We start from the raw sequence: 12641 nt of genomic DNA on the forward strand, positions 1-12641 counted from the left end.
GGATGAATAGGCAGAGCACAGAGGTGTTTTCAGAGCAGTGAAACTATTCTAATGATACTTTAATGGTGGGTACACGTCAGTATATATTGGTTCAAACCCATAGAATGTACAACAACAAGAGTGAACCTTAATGTAAACCATGGACTTTAGGTAATATTGATGTGTCAATATAGGTTAATTGATTGTAACAAGTATACCTCTCTGGCAGAGGATGTTGTTGGTAGGGGATGTTTGTGTGAGAAGGCAAGGGCTGCATGGGATTTCTTGGTTCTTTCTGCTTTACTTTGCTGTAAATCTAAAACTACTCTATAAAATAATGTTTATTTAGAAAATTATACATGTTCATGTTGAAAATTTAGATGTCATGTATAAAAAATAAGAAAATGAAAATCACCCACAAGTCCATTTGTTACTTTCATGTATAACCAATTCTCTTCCTTCTCTTCCTCCCTTTCTTCCTTCTTCATTTTCTCTCTCCCTCTTGCCCCCCCCAGACACACACACACACACACACACACACACACACACACACACACACACACACGGTATGAGCATCTCAGGGGCTTCACGCAATATAAGCTATTTTTCCTGCTCATGCTACATTGTCCAATATGCATGGGCAAGGAGTCTCTGCCCACTGTAGTCACTTAAGGACCCAGGTTGACTAAAGACCTTTCTCAACAAATGCTCCCATGATCAGTAAGGCAAGAAAAGGGGCATGTGGCTAATTAAGCACTGGCCCTTAAACATTCCACTCACATGGAATGTTACATCATATGACTGTGTCTAACGTCAGAGGGGATAGGAATACACTGCCAGGTTACATCATATGGCTGTGCCTAACGTCAGAAGGATAAGAATACACAATCATATAATGTCCCTTGAAGGGGAGCATGAGAGTTATGAACAGTCCTAATGATTACCAGAAGCATGCGTATTTTAAAAACTCATGCTCTATATACTGTTGTGCAACCTCCTTTTAAACGCAATATATTTTAAAAATAGTGTATTAAAATTTTTTCCATGCTGCTATAATTTGGATATTTGTCCCCCCAAACCTCATGTTGAAATTTGATCCCAATGTTGGAGGTGGGGCCTAATGGGAGGTGTTGGGTCATGGGGAATCTCTCCTGAATAGATTAACACTCTCTTGCAGGGGTGAGTGAGTTCTCTATTAGTTCTCCTGGGAGTTAGTTGCTAAAAAGAGCCTGGCACCTCCTTCCTCTCTGTCTTGCTTCTTCTCTCACCATGTGATTGCTGCACACACCCCAACTTCCCTTCACCTTCCATCATAAGTAGAAGCAGTCTGAGGCTCTCACCAGAAGCAGAGGCTGACTCTACACATCTTGTACATCCTGTAGAACTGTGAGCCAAATGAACCTGTTTTCTTTATAAATTATCCAATCTCAGGCATTCCTTCAAAGCAAAACAAAATGGACTAAAACATATGCCATTAAATATTCTCCTATAAGATACTTTTTAATAGCTGTATATATATGCAATAATTTTTTAAATCAATCCTCTCTTTAAACTGGTTCCAATATTTCTATGGCAAGTTATGCTGCAGTGAAGACTCATTTGCACACATCTTTGTTCTCATTTGTGATTCTTTCTACAGGACAAATTACTAGAGTAAAAAGAAATGCAAAATGTGAATACCTTTGCTACATTTATTTTTAAAGAAATGAGCTCTTGCTCTGTCACCTAGGCTGGAGTGCAGCAGTGCGATCACAGTTCACTGCAGCCTCCAAATCCTGGGCTCAAGGGATCCTTGTGCCTCAGCCTCCTGAGTAGCTGGGACCACAGGCATGTGCCACCACACCCGGCTAACTTATTTTATTTTACTTTTGTAGAGATGGGGTCTCACTATGTTGCCAAGGCTGGCCTTGAACTCCTGGCATCAAATGAGACTCCCACCTCAGCCACCCAAACTTGTGGTGTTACAGGCATCAGCTACCTCACCCAGCTCATTTTTTTTGAGACAGGTTCTCACTCTGTCACCCAGGCTGCAGTGCAGTGGTGTGATCATAGTTCACTGCAGCCTTGAACTCCTGGGCTCAGGTGATCCTCCTGCCTTAGCTTCCTAAGTAGCTGGGACCACAGGTACATGCCACCACACTCAGCTAATTTATTTTATTTTTGTTGAGGTGGGGATCTCACTATGTTGCTCAGGCTAGTGTCTAGCTCCCAGCCTCAAGTAATCCTCCCTCCTCAGCCTTTCAAGCAAGTGGTACTAAAGGTGTGTGCTACCATGTCTGGCTCTTTTAAAAAATTTTTTTGTGGAGATGGGGCCTTACTATGTTGCTCAGGCTGGTCTTGATGTCCTGACCTCAAACCATCCTCCTGCCTCTGTTTCCCAAAGTTTTGGGATTATAGGCATGAGCCAGTGCAACTGGCCCTACTTTGCTATTTATTGTTAAATTTTCCTCCAGAATTTTAAAGATCAGTTTATCTTCCTACAAGCAATGTGCAAGAGTGTACATTTCCCAGAATCTTACCAATTATGGCTATTATCCACTTTTTTTTGCTAATTTTCACAAAATATCACTTGGTTTTACTTGTATTTTTCATTGCTTAATAGTGAGATTGAGCATTTTTATGTGCTATTTGGCCATTCTTATTTTGTGAACTGCCTATTTGTGTCTTCTGTACTTGTTTTTGCAGTGACACACCAGTATTAATACTTTATTCTTGTTCAGCCCCCACTCATAAACATACTTCTTTTCTCTCATCCCATTTTGAGCTTAAAAATTTGAATAGTAACTAAGGCAACAAAACCTGCTAGGTGGTTGGACTCCAAAATAGTAGTAGTAATCATCTTGAAACTCTTAACAATAGTTTTTAAATTAACTGTGTATGGTGTGAAGAATCTCTATTGTATATTCTGAGTATCTATCATGATTCAGAGACATTTTTCATGAGTGCTTTTCTAGGTATATTGAGTCCCTACCCTCGGGGCATAATTGCTCCATTCTATGTAAATGGTGCCAACAGGAGTTGTGCAATGTGCTTGCCCTGCCAAGTGCCTAAAGGTCTGGGGACCTGATTTTTATTCATAACTACCAGCTTTAACTGATTCTACTATTATTGTTTTCTGCTTTCTCTCTTCACCCACTTCATTTCAATTTCATCCATCAAGTGAATATTATTTTTCACCACAAAAGACATTACAAATTTGCATGGATAAATGATTGCTTATTCTTAAAAAACATAGTAGCACAGTCATTGATTTAGGTAAAATGTGACACAAATCTTAATATGTAAAATGGATAAATGTAAAGATGTTCTGATTGAAGCAGTTGTGTGCTCTCCACTTTACCTCCCTCTCATGCTGCCTGCACAATTCTATGGACCTCCAAGATTTTCATGGAACACAATATTAAAACCATTGGTCTAATGGAACGGGCACTGGGCCTAGAATAAGGAGTATAACTAACTGGTTGTGGGACCTTAGATATGTTGTTTAACATCTCTGATACTTGCTTTCTGAATCTACAAAGTGGGAGAATATAAAATTGATTATTATATATTGAGCACCCTGTACCAAATCACTGTACTGGATACTAGAGAGGATTCACATAATGCAAGAGGCAGTTCTTGTTCTTAAAAAGTTTATAATTCACTTAACACCTTAACACCTATTCTACTTATCTTCTAAGATGTCTATGAGATCTGATAAAATGGCAGATGCAAATAAAAATGACAATATGCAAATGTTTGGAAGAAGTAAAAACATTGTATGACAAATGCAAAACAATATGATATATATTGAGTTATCATTAATATTTTATTGAATATGTCAAAAAGTCAGAGGTTTTTTTGAAGGTTAAGTAGACTGCTTTATAGAGATTGATCCACTTAATTGAGAAGTGGTGTCTGCTGTCTCCTTCCCCAGAGCTCACCAGTATTTCAGAGGCATGAGGAGTGCTTCACATCTGGAAACCACTGTTAAATCCCAAGATTTGGAATAAAACCCACCCACTGGTGAAGAGCAGTCACTGAGCAAACTTTCTAGAATTCTGAGGCTGGGCTTGGCTTGGAGGAATAACTATCTCAGTAGGTTTCAAGCAACAGTCAACACCAGATTGTACACTATTATGTTAGCACATGTTAAAAGGGTAGAGGGCAACACATGACATTAGGTCCTCAGGAGTTAGCAGGCAGGTAGGTGCATTTGGGAGATCTGCCTATTGGTAGCAGGATTCTAACCAATGAGTGGAGATTCAGGTGAAGGATCTGAGCCTGAGTATTGGGGCCCTAGTCAGGAGCACCAGGACGAATTTGGAAATTGAAAACAGCAGAAGTCCAGGCTAATTGGAGGAGTTGGCTTCTTAGGGTCTTTTCAGGCTATAAAACTAATCACACAAGGCTGAGGCGGGCGGATCACGAGGTCAGGAGATCGAGACCATCCTGGCGAATATGGTGAAACCCCATTTCTACTACAAATACAAAAAAATTAGCCGGGCGTGGTGGCGGGCGCCTGTAGTCCCAACTGCTCGGCAGGCTGAGACAGGAGAATGGCGGGAACCCGGGAGGCGGAGCTTGCAGTGAGCCCAGATCGCGCCACTGCACTCCAGCCTGGGCAACAGAGCGAGACTCTGTCTCAAAAACAAAACAAAACAAAAACAAAAACAAAAACAAAAAAACAAAAACTAATCACACAAGGTGAGTAGAAAGCAAGCAGAATCTTTTTCTACTGCAATACTTATGAGGTGGTAGCCAAAATGGGGAGATAAATAACATGGCATGGTTGCTGGAGGAACTCCCTAGAAAGAAACTCTTTCATCTCCCTATGACATCCACACACCAAGGATAAACTTTTGGGAATAATTTAAAGTTCATTTTATTGTTACATTTCCTGTGCTCTGTGGCACAAGATACAGTGTATAGGGGGAAGGGGATTTTTACTCAAAATATTTCCTAATTACTAAAGCTGTTGTTACTTTTGATAACAAAAGGCAATTGAATTCTTCAGGCTGTGATTATGATACTGCTACACTATTTTGTGTCTGATCAAGAGCAATTAGGGCAAAAGCTTTCCAAATTGACAGCTCTCTCTCCTTTCAGAATGTAGGATGGGGGATGAATTAAGGTGGACTAGAGTGAATATGAAGAAACAAGTTGTGTTAGAAGATTTTAGCAATCCAAGTGGGAGGTGTTGGTAATTTGACCCCAGGTGATGGTGATGGATATAATGAGAAGTAGATCTATTGGCAGTACATTAAGGTTGTAAAATCAACAGAAATTAGTGAATGATTGGATATGTGTGTAGTGTGGGGGAGGTGTGCTGTTGGTAAAATGATGTGAAGGAGAGGGGAATGTCAAAGATGAGTCCTGGGCTTCTGCTTTACAAATATGGATGTCTGATGGTGCCATCCACTAGGAAAGGAGACAGTGAAGCAACTAGATTTGGATATAGAAAGCTCCAAGTTCAGTTTTGGACATATTGAATCTGCAGTGCTTTTGAGACTTCAAGAGGAAAGTCTCAAGTTTGGGGAAGAGGTCTGTGCCGGATACTTAAATTAGGTGAGTCATTTTGGAGTCACACTATCCCCAGTATTCTGTAATTTGTTTTCTACCCTTAATAAGTCATGTGCATTTTCAATTCAATACATATTGATTAATCTCATTTGTGAGCCATATAGTATTCCATAGTATGTACAAATGTACTATAACTTATTAAACCATTCCCTCATCAATGGCCATTCAGGTTGTTTCTAGTTTATTTTAAAATTGTTACAAATGCTTCAATAAACAAATTTACACATATATCTTGATATATGAATATTAGTGCTTTAATGTCTGATGGATACATTCTCAAAAGTAGGATTGCTGGATCAAAAGTTATGCATATTTTAATTTTAATAAATATTTCCAGATTGGCAGTATAACACAGTGGTTGAGAGCGTAGGCTCTGGAATAAAAGGGTTAGGTTTCAAATCTTAATTCCACCAATTACTAGCTGTGTAACCATGGGCAGGTTATTTAATATCCTCTGTCTTAAATCAGTTTCCTCTTCTATAATCAGGAAATATCTATCTCATGTCTGTTGTGAGGATTAAATGAGATAATATGTTTATATAAAGTGCTTAGAAAGTCTGTCACAATAAATTCAATAAATGTCATATTATTATTCTTATTATTATTAGAGATGGACTCTCACTCTAGTTGCCCAGACTGGAGTGCAATGGCACGATCTTGGCTCACTGCAACCTCCACCTTCCGGGTTCAAGCGATTCTCCTGCCTCAGCCTGCCGCATAACTGGGATTGCGGGCATACGCCACCATGCCTGGCTAATTTTGTATTTTTAGTAGAGACAGGGTTTCTCCATGTTGGTCAGGCTGGTCTCGAACTCCCAACCTCAGGTGGTCTGCCCGCCTCAGCCTCTCAAAGTGCTGGGATTACAGGTGTGAGCCACCGCACCCAGGTATTATTTCAAAAAACTAATATTTGTTTATAGCTCCACCCACAGTGTTGAAGAATACGTAGTTCCCCACAAACTCAAAAGCACACTATGTTACCAATTTTTTAAAAATGTTGCTCTCGTGTCCAGTTCTGACCATGAAGGAGTAGCTGGCTTATTCTCCTGCCATGAACAACTATAAAAACTTGACAAAATATATAAAACAACTGTTTAAGGCATTTGACAGTAATCAAAGTAGGACTGCAAACTTTGAGAGAGATAGAGGAACTATATGATTCAAGCCTAATATTCACCCGAGTGAGTATTATATCCTGGGTACATTTCCCAGTATAGCAGGGAATGGTGGCCTCCCTGGGCAGTAGAGGCAGAGATCATAGTTTTTAGACTACCAAAATTGGCTGGAATTTCTGGCAGGTTGCTATAGAGACTGGAACCAGGGAGAGGTAATCCCAGAAGCCCATGTGTTTTCACAATAACTCTTAACATGTACCAGGCACTGGCCTAAGTGCTTTTAGCTTTAACTTAATCGTCATAATAATGCTAAACGGTCAGTTTATTAGAAGTAGGTTTATGCGGCTGGGTGCGGTGACTTACTCCTGTAATCCCAGCATTTTGGGAGGCCAAGGCGGGGGGATCACGAGGTCAGGAGTTTGAGACCAGCCTGCCCGATATGGTGAAACCCCATCTCTACTAAATATACAAAAATTACAGGTGGCGAGCACCTGTAATCCCAGCTACTCCAGAAGCTGAGGTAAGAGAATTGCTTAAACCTGGTGGGTGGATGTTGCAGTGAGCCAGTATCGCACCACTGCACTCCAGCCTGGGCGACAGAGCAAGACTCTGTCTCGAAAAAACAAAAACAAGAAGTAGGTTTATTATTTTTCTTATTTTACAGATGTAGGTTTTTAATTATTCCTGTTTTATAGAGAAAGAAAAAATGGAGGAATAGGGAGGGTAAGTAACGTTCCCAAAGTAACACAGCTCATGGTGGTAAACTTGGATTTGAAACTAGGCAGCAACTATACCATACAGTCTTTCTGAAAAGCGGTACTAGTTTAAGTGTCTTACACATATCAACTCATAAAATAACCATTATTAATATTACCTTAAAGTTAGGGAACTTGAGGCACAAAATTATCTTCACAGCTAGGAATTACTGGAACTGAGATTCAAACACATGTAGTTAGGTTCTGATGTTTTTGCCTTAAATACTGTATCACCTCTCTCTTTTATTCTTTGTAGTTTTTATCTGGAGTGGCTGCAGAATGTAACATCTTTTAATTTTTATTTGTTGACCTAATTACATGGATTTTCTCTTTAAAAATTTTAAATATAAACCATTTTGTTAATTTCTTAATGTCTTTCATAAACTATAGGATTTTAAAAGTGATTTTATTAAAAATTTTTGTAAATTGTTTGATAAACATTTTTTCTCTTTTTCTATGTTTGTAAATATTTTGTATTTAGGTTGTGAAAATTTGGTGAAATAAGTTGGGAAGTTTTCCACACTCTATATTCCAAATTTTGAAAACATAGACATTATTCATGCTATGTGTGACTTCTTGTGACTGTTTTTTACTTGGCATAACTTTTTGAGGCTCATCCATGTTTTCACATGTATTAATGCTTCATACTTTTTTTGTGGCTTAATGGTATTCCATTGTGGGAATTTACCACATTTTGTTTTTCATCTGTTGATGGACATTTTGGTTGTATTCACTTTTGGACTATTGTAGCTGGTGCTCCTGTGGACATTCACAGTTTTTGTTTTCAATTCTTTGGGATATATGCCTTGGAGTAGAATTATGGGTCTTGTGGTGGTTCTGTGTTTGATATTTTTGAGGGGCCACCAGGCTGTTTTCCATGGTGGCTGCATTGTTTGCATTCCCACCAGGAGTGCAGAAGGGTTCCAATTTCTTTACCTCTTCCTCAGCACTAGTAGTTTTTGATACCACAAAAAATTATAGCCATCCTAGAGTGGATGTGAAGTGTTACCTCATTGTGGTTTTTATTTGCATTTTCTTGGAAATTGGTAGTATTATCTTTTTCATGTGTTTATTGACCATTTGTGTGTCTTCTTTAGAGAGGTATCTATCCAAGTTACTTGTCCACTTTAAATTGGGTTTTTGTCTTTTGGTTGTGGATCTGTGGGAGTTCTTTATATATTCTGGATACGAGGCTCTGATCAGATGTGTGATTTGTGAATGTTTACTTCCACTCCATGGGCTTTTTACTGTGTTGATGATGTCCTCTGATACATGAAAATAAATTTTGATAAAGTCCAGTTTATCTATTTTAATAAACAGGAAGTATTTGTTTTTGAAAGCCAGACAAATCATCCTAAATAATCTGGGATTGGGGTCATTTAAAAATGGTATATCTATAATGTTTTTTGTTTTCATTTTTCTATTGTTTTTGTATATTCAAGTTTTTTCAAAATTTTTTCTTCTATAAAATTTGCTTACCTACATTTAGGGTTTTACATTTATTGCTGAATATTTCATCTGCCATATCATCTTAGAATTTTTTAATCTCTTCAATATTTGTACTTTCTCTTCTTTCTCCTATCTAAAGTTATATATTTCAGTTGTTCCCTTTTTGTCCTAATCAGGATTTATCTATTTTGTTTTTTGAAGGTGTCAGTATTGTTGCTTGTTTATCATTCAAATTTTGGAGAAATTGTGTTTTGATTTGCTTTCTTTTTCAACTCCTATCTTTATTAGTTCTTTGCTCTATTTGTTTTCATTTTTATTGTTGTTCTTTTTCAAGTTTATTAAGTCGAATAACTACCTTAATTATTTCAAGATTTTTTAAATAATGAAGATATTTTAGGCACTAATATTATTTGGAGTATGATTTTGTGCATATCTATGTCTTTTAAAAAGTGTTTGTTTTTTCTTTCAATTTTTAAAATTGTGACAAAATATACATAACATAAAATTTACCATTGCAATCATTTTTAAGTATACAGTTGAGTGATATTAAGTACATTCATATAAATTTTGCAACAATCACCACCATGCATCTCCGGAACCCTTTTCATCTTGCAAAACTGAAATTCTATATTCGTTAAAGAATAGTCTTCCTCACAAGGTCAGGAGATGGAGACCATCCTGGCTAATCCGGTGAAACCCCGTCTCTACTAAAAAATACAAAAAAACTAGCCGGGCGAGGTGGCGGGCGCCTGTAGTCCCAGCTACTCCGGAGGCTGAGGCAGGAGAATGGCGTGAACCCGGAAGGCGAGCTTGCAGTGAGCTGAGATCCGGCCATTGTACTCCAGCCTGGGCGACAGAGCGAGACTCCGTCTCAAAAAAAAAAAAAAAAAAAAAAAAAAAAGAATAGTCTTCCATTACCCCTTCCTCACAGCTCCTGGCAACTACCATTCTGCTTTTTCTCTCTATGAATTCAACTACTCTGTACCTCATATAAGTGGAATCATACAATATTTGTCTTTTTGTGAATAACTAATTTCACTTAGCATAATGTATTCAAGGTTCATCCATATTATAGCATATGTCAATTTTTTCTTCCATTGTACAGGTGGAATAATATTCTACTGTGTGTATATACCACCTTTTGTTTATTCATCTGTTGATAGACACTCAGGTTGCTTCCATATTTTAGCTAATGTAAATAATGCTGCTATAAACATGTGTATACAAATATCTCTTTCAAGACTCTATTTTCAATACTTTTGGGTATATACCTAGATGTAAAATTGCCAGGTGGAATGGCAATTTTATTTTAAGTTTTTGAGGAACCACTATATTGTTTTCTACAGTGCTCATATCATTTTATAGCCCCCCTCAACAGTGCATAAGGGTTCCAATTTCTCCATGTCCTCATCAACACTTACTTCATGGTTTTTTTTTTAATAGTAGCTGCACTAATGGATGTAATGTGTGATCTCAATGTGGTTCTTATTTGTAGTTTTCTAATGATTACTAATGTTGAGCATCTTTTTAAGTGCCCATTTGCTATTAATATATCATTTTTGGAGAAATGTCTCTTTAGGTATTTTGCCCATTTTTAGTTGGATTGTTTGGGGTTTCGTTGTTGTTGTTGAGTTTTAGTGTTCTCTATATATTCTGGATATGAAATTCCTTAGCAGATATATGATTTGCAGATATTTTATACCATTGCCCAGATTGCCTTTTCGATATATTGATAGTATTCTTTGATGCATAATAGTTTTTAGTTTTTATGATTTTTAATTTATTTTTGCCCTAATTACTTGTACTTTCGGTGTCATATCCAAGAAGTCATTGCCAAATGCAATGTTGTAAAGCTCTCACCTGTTTTCTTCCAAGAGTTTAATGGTTTTAGCTCTTATATTTAAGTCTTTGATCCATTTTGAATTAAAGATAAACTATGTACAAAAATTATACCTAATATTAGGTAAAGGTCTAACTTTATTCTTTTGCATGTAGATATACAGTTTTCTCATCACCTTTTGTTGAAAAGACTGTCTTTTCCCCTGCTAAATGGTCTTGGAACCCTTATCAAAGATCATTTCATCATATATGTGAGAATTTATTTCTGGGTTCCCTATTTTATTAATTGATCTATATGTCTATCTTTATTACAGTGCCATACTGTTACAATAACTGTAACTTTCTGGTAACTTTTGAAATAAGTGAGTGCTATAATTTTGTTCTTTATTTTCAAGATTGTTTTGGTTATTCCTGGTACCTTGAAATTCCATATAAATTTTAGGATTGATTTCTTATTTCTGGAAAAAAATATAATTGGGATTTTGATTGGAATTACACTGAATCTGTAGATTGCTTTGGGTGGCACTGGAATCTTAACATTAAGTTTTCCAAACCATTAAATATGGGAAGCCTTTCCATTTGTGACTGTATATATTGGTCTCTTCCCTGGTTTCCTGACACAGAGTTTCTAAAACTTGCAATTTCTTGAGTGAAGGGGTGATAGGAGTATCTTGTGTTATAATATTTTGTCTTCATTCTTAGCTTCTGACACAAGAGCTTCTAAGGCCTTTGGAATCTCTAGAGTAATAAATAGTCTTTGTATACTAATGAGATAACTGGTGGCTGGGTCCCTGGATAGTGTTGGGAAAGATGCTGGTTGCCAAAGGAACTAACCAGGTGATTAGAAAATTGAAACTTTTACCTTGACTCCCCATACCTCCGGGGAGGAGAGAGGGGTTGGAGATTGAATTAAATCACCAATGGCCAATGATCTAATCAATCATAGTTATGTAATGCAATCTTCATAAAATCCCTAAAAAACAAGATTCAGAGAGCTTCTGTGTTGGGAATGCACTCACATGCCGAGAGTGTGGTGAACCTCAAACTCCACAGAGACAGAAGCTCCTGTGCTTGGGACTCTTCCAGACCTCACCCTATGTATTTCCTCATTTGAATGTTCATTTGTACAATTTGTAATATCCTTTCTAATAAACCAGAAATCACAAGTAAGTCCCTAAGTTCTGTGAGCTGCTATAGCAAATTATCAAACCTGAGGAGGGGTCATGGGGACCCCTTATCTGTAACCAATTTGAACAGAAGTGTGGGTAACCTGGGAGCCCAATACTTGTAATTGGCATATGAAGTTGGAGGCAGTCTAGTGGGACTGAGTAAAAATTTAGCATGCAAAATTATAAGAGCCCTTGAGAATCAAAATGAACGAAAATCTATTCACCCCATTCATTACCCCAACAATCTTAGGCCTACCTGCTGTAGTACCCATCATTCTATTCCCCTCCTTACTAATTCCAACTTCCAAACACCTTATCAATAATCGACTAATCACCATTCAACAAAAATTAACCCAACTTATCCTAAAACAAATGATAACAATTCATAATACCAAAGGGCAAACCTGATCCCTCATACTAACTCTGGGTAGCTACTGTCAGAATTGAATTAAATCATTGGGTACCCAGTTGCCATCTTTAGAGAATTGGAGGATTGCTTGGTGTAGGGAAAAAAACCCTTACAAATGGTGTCAGAAGTGTTCTGAGTAGAAAAAACATTTTTTTTCCCTTCACCATTTATTTTTGTCTTTATTTTCTTTCAGCATTGTTTTGTAGTTTTCATTGAATAAGTCTTTCACCATCTTGCTTAAGTTTATTTGTAAGCATTTTTGATGCTATTATAAATTGAATTGTTTTCTTAGTTTCCTTTTCAGAATTATTCATTGTTAGTATATACAAATGTTACTGAGTTTTGTGTGTTGACTTTGTATCCT

This window comes from Macaca nemestrina, chromosome X (genome assembly GCF_043159975.1).
Source record: "Macaca nemestrina isolate mMacNem1 chromosome X, mMacNem.hap1, whole genome shotgun sequence".
NCBI classification, from domain to species: Eukaryota; Metazoa; Chordata; class Mammalia; order Primates; family Cercopithecidae; genus Macaca; species Macaca nemestrina.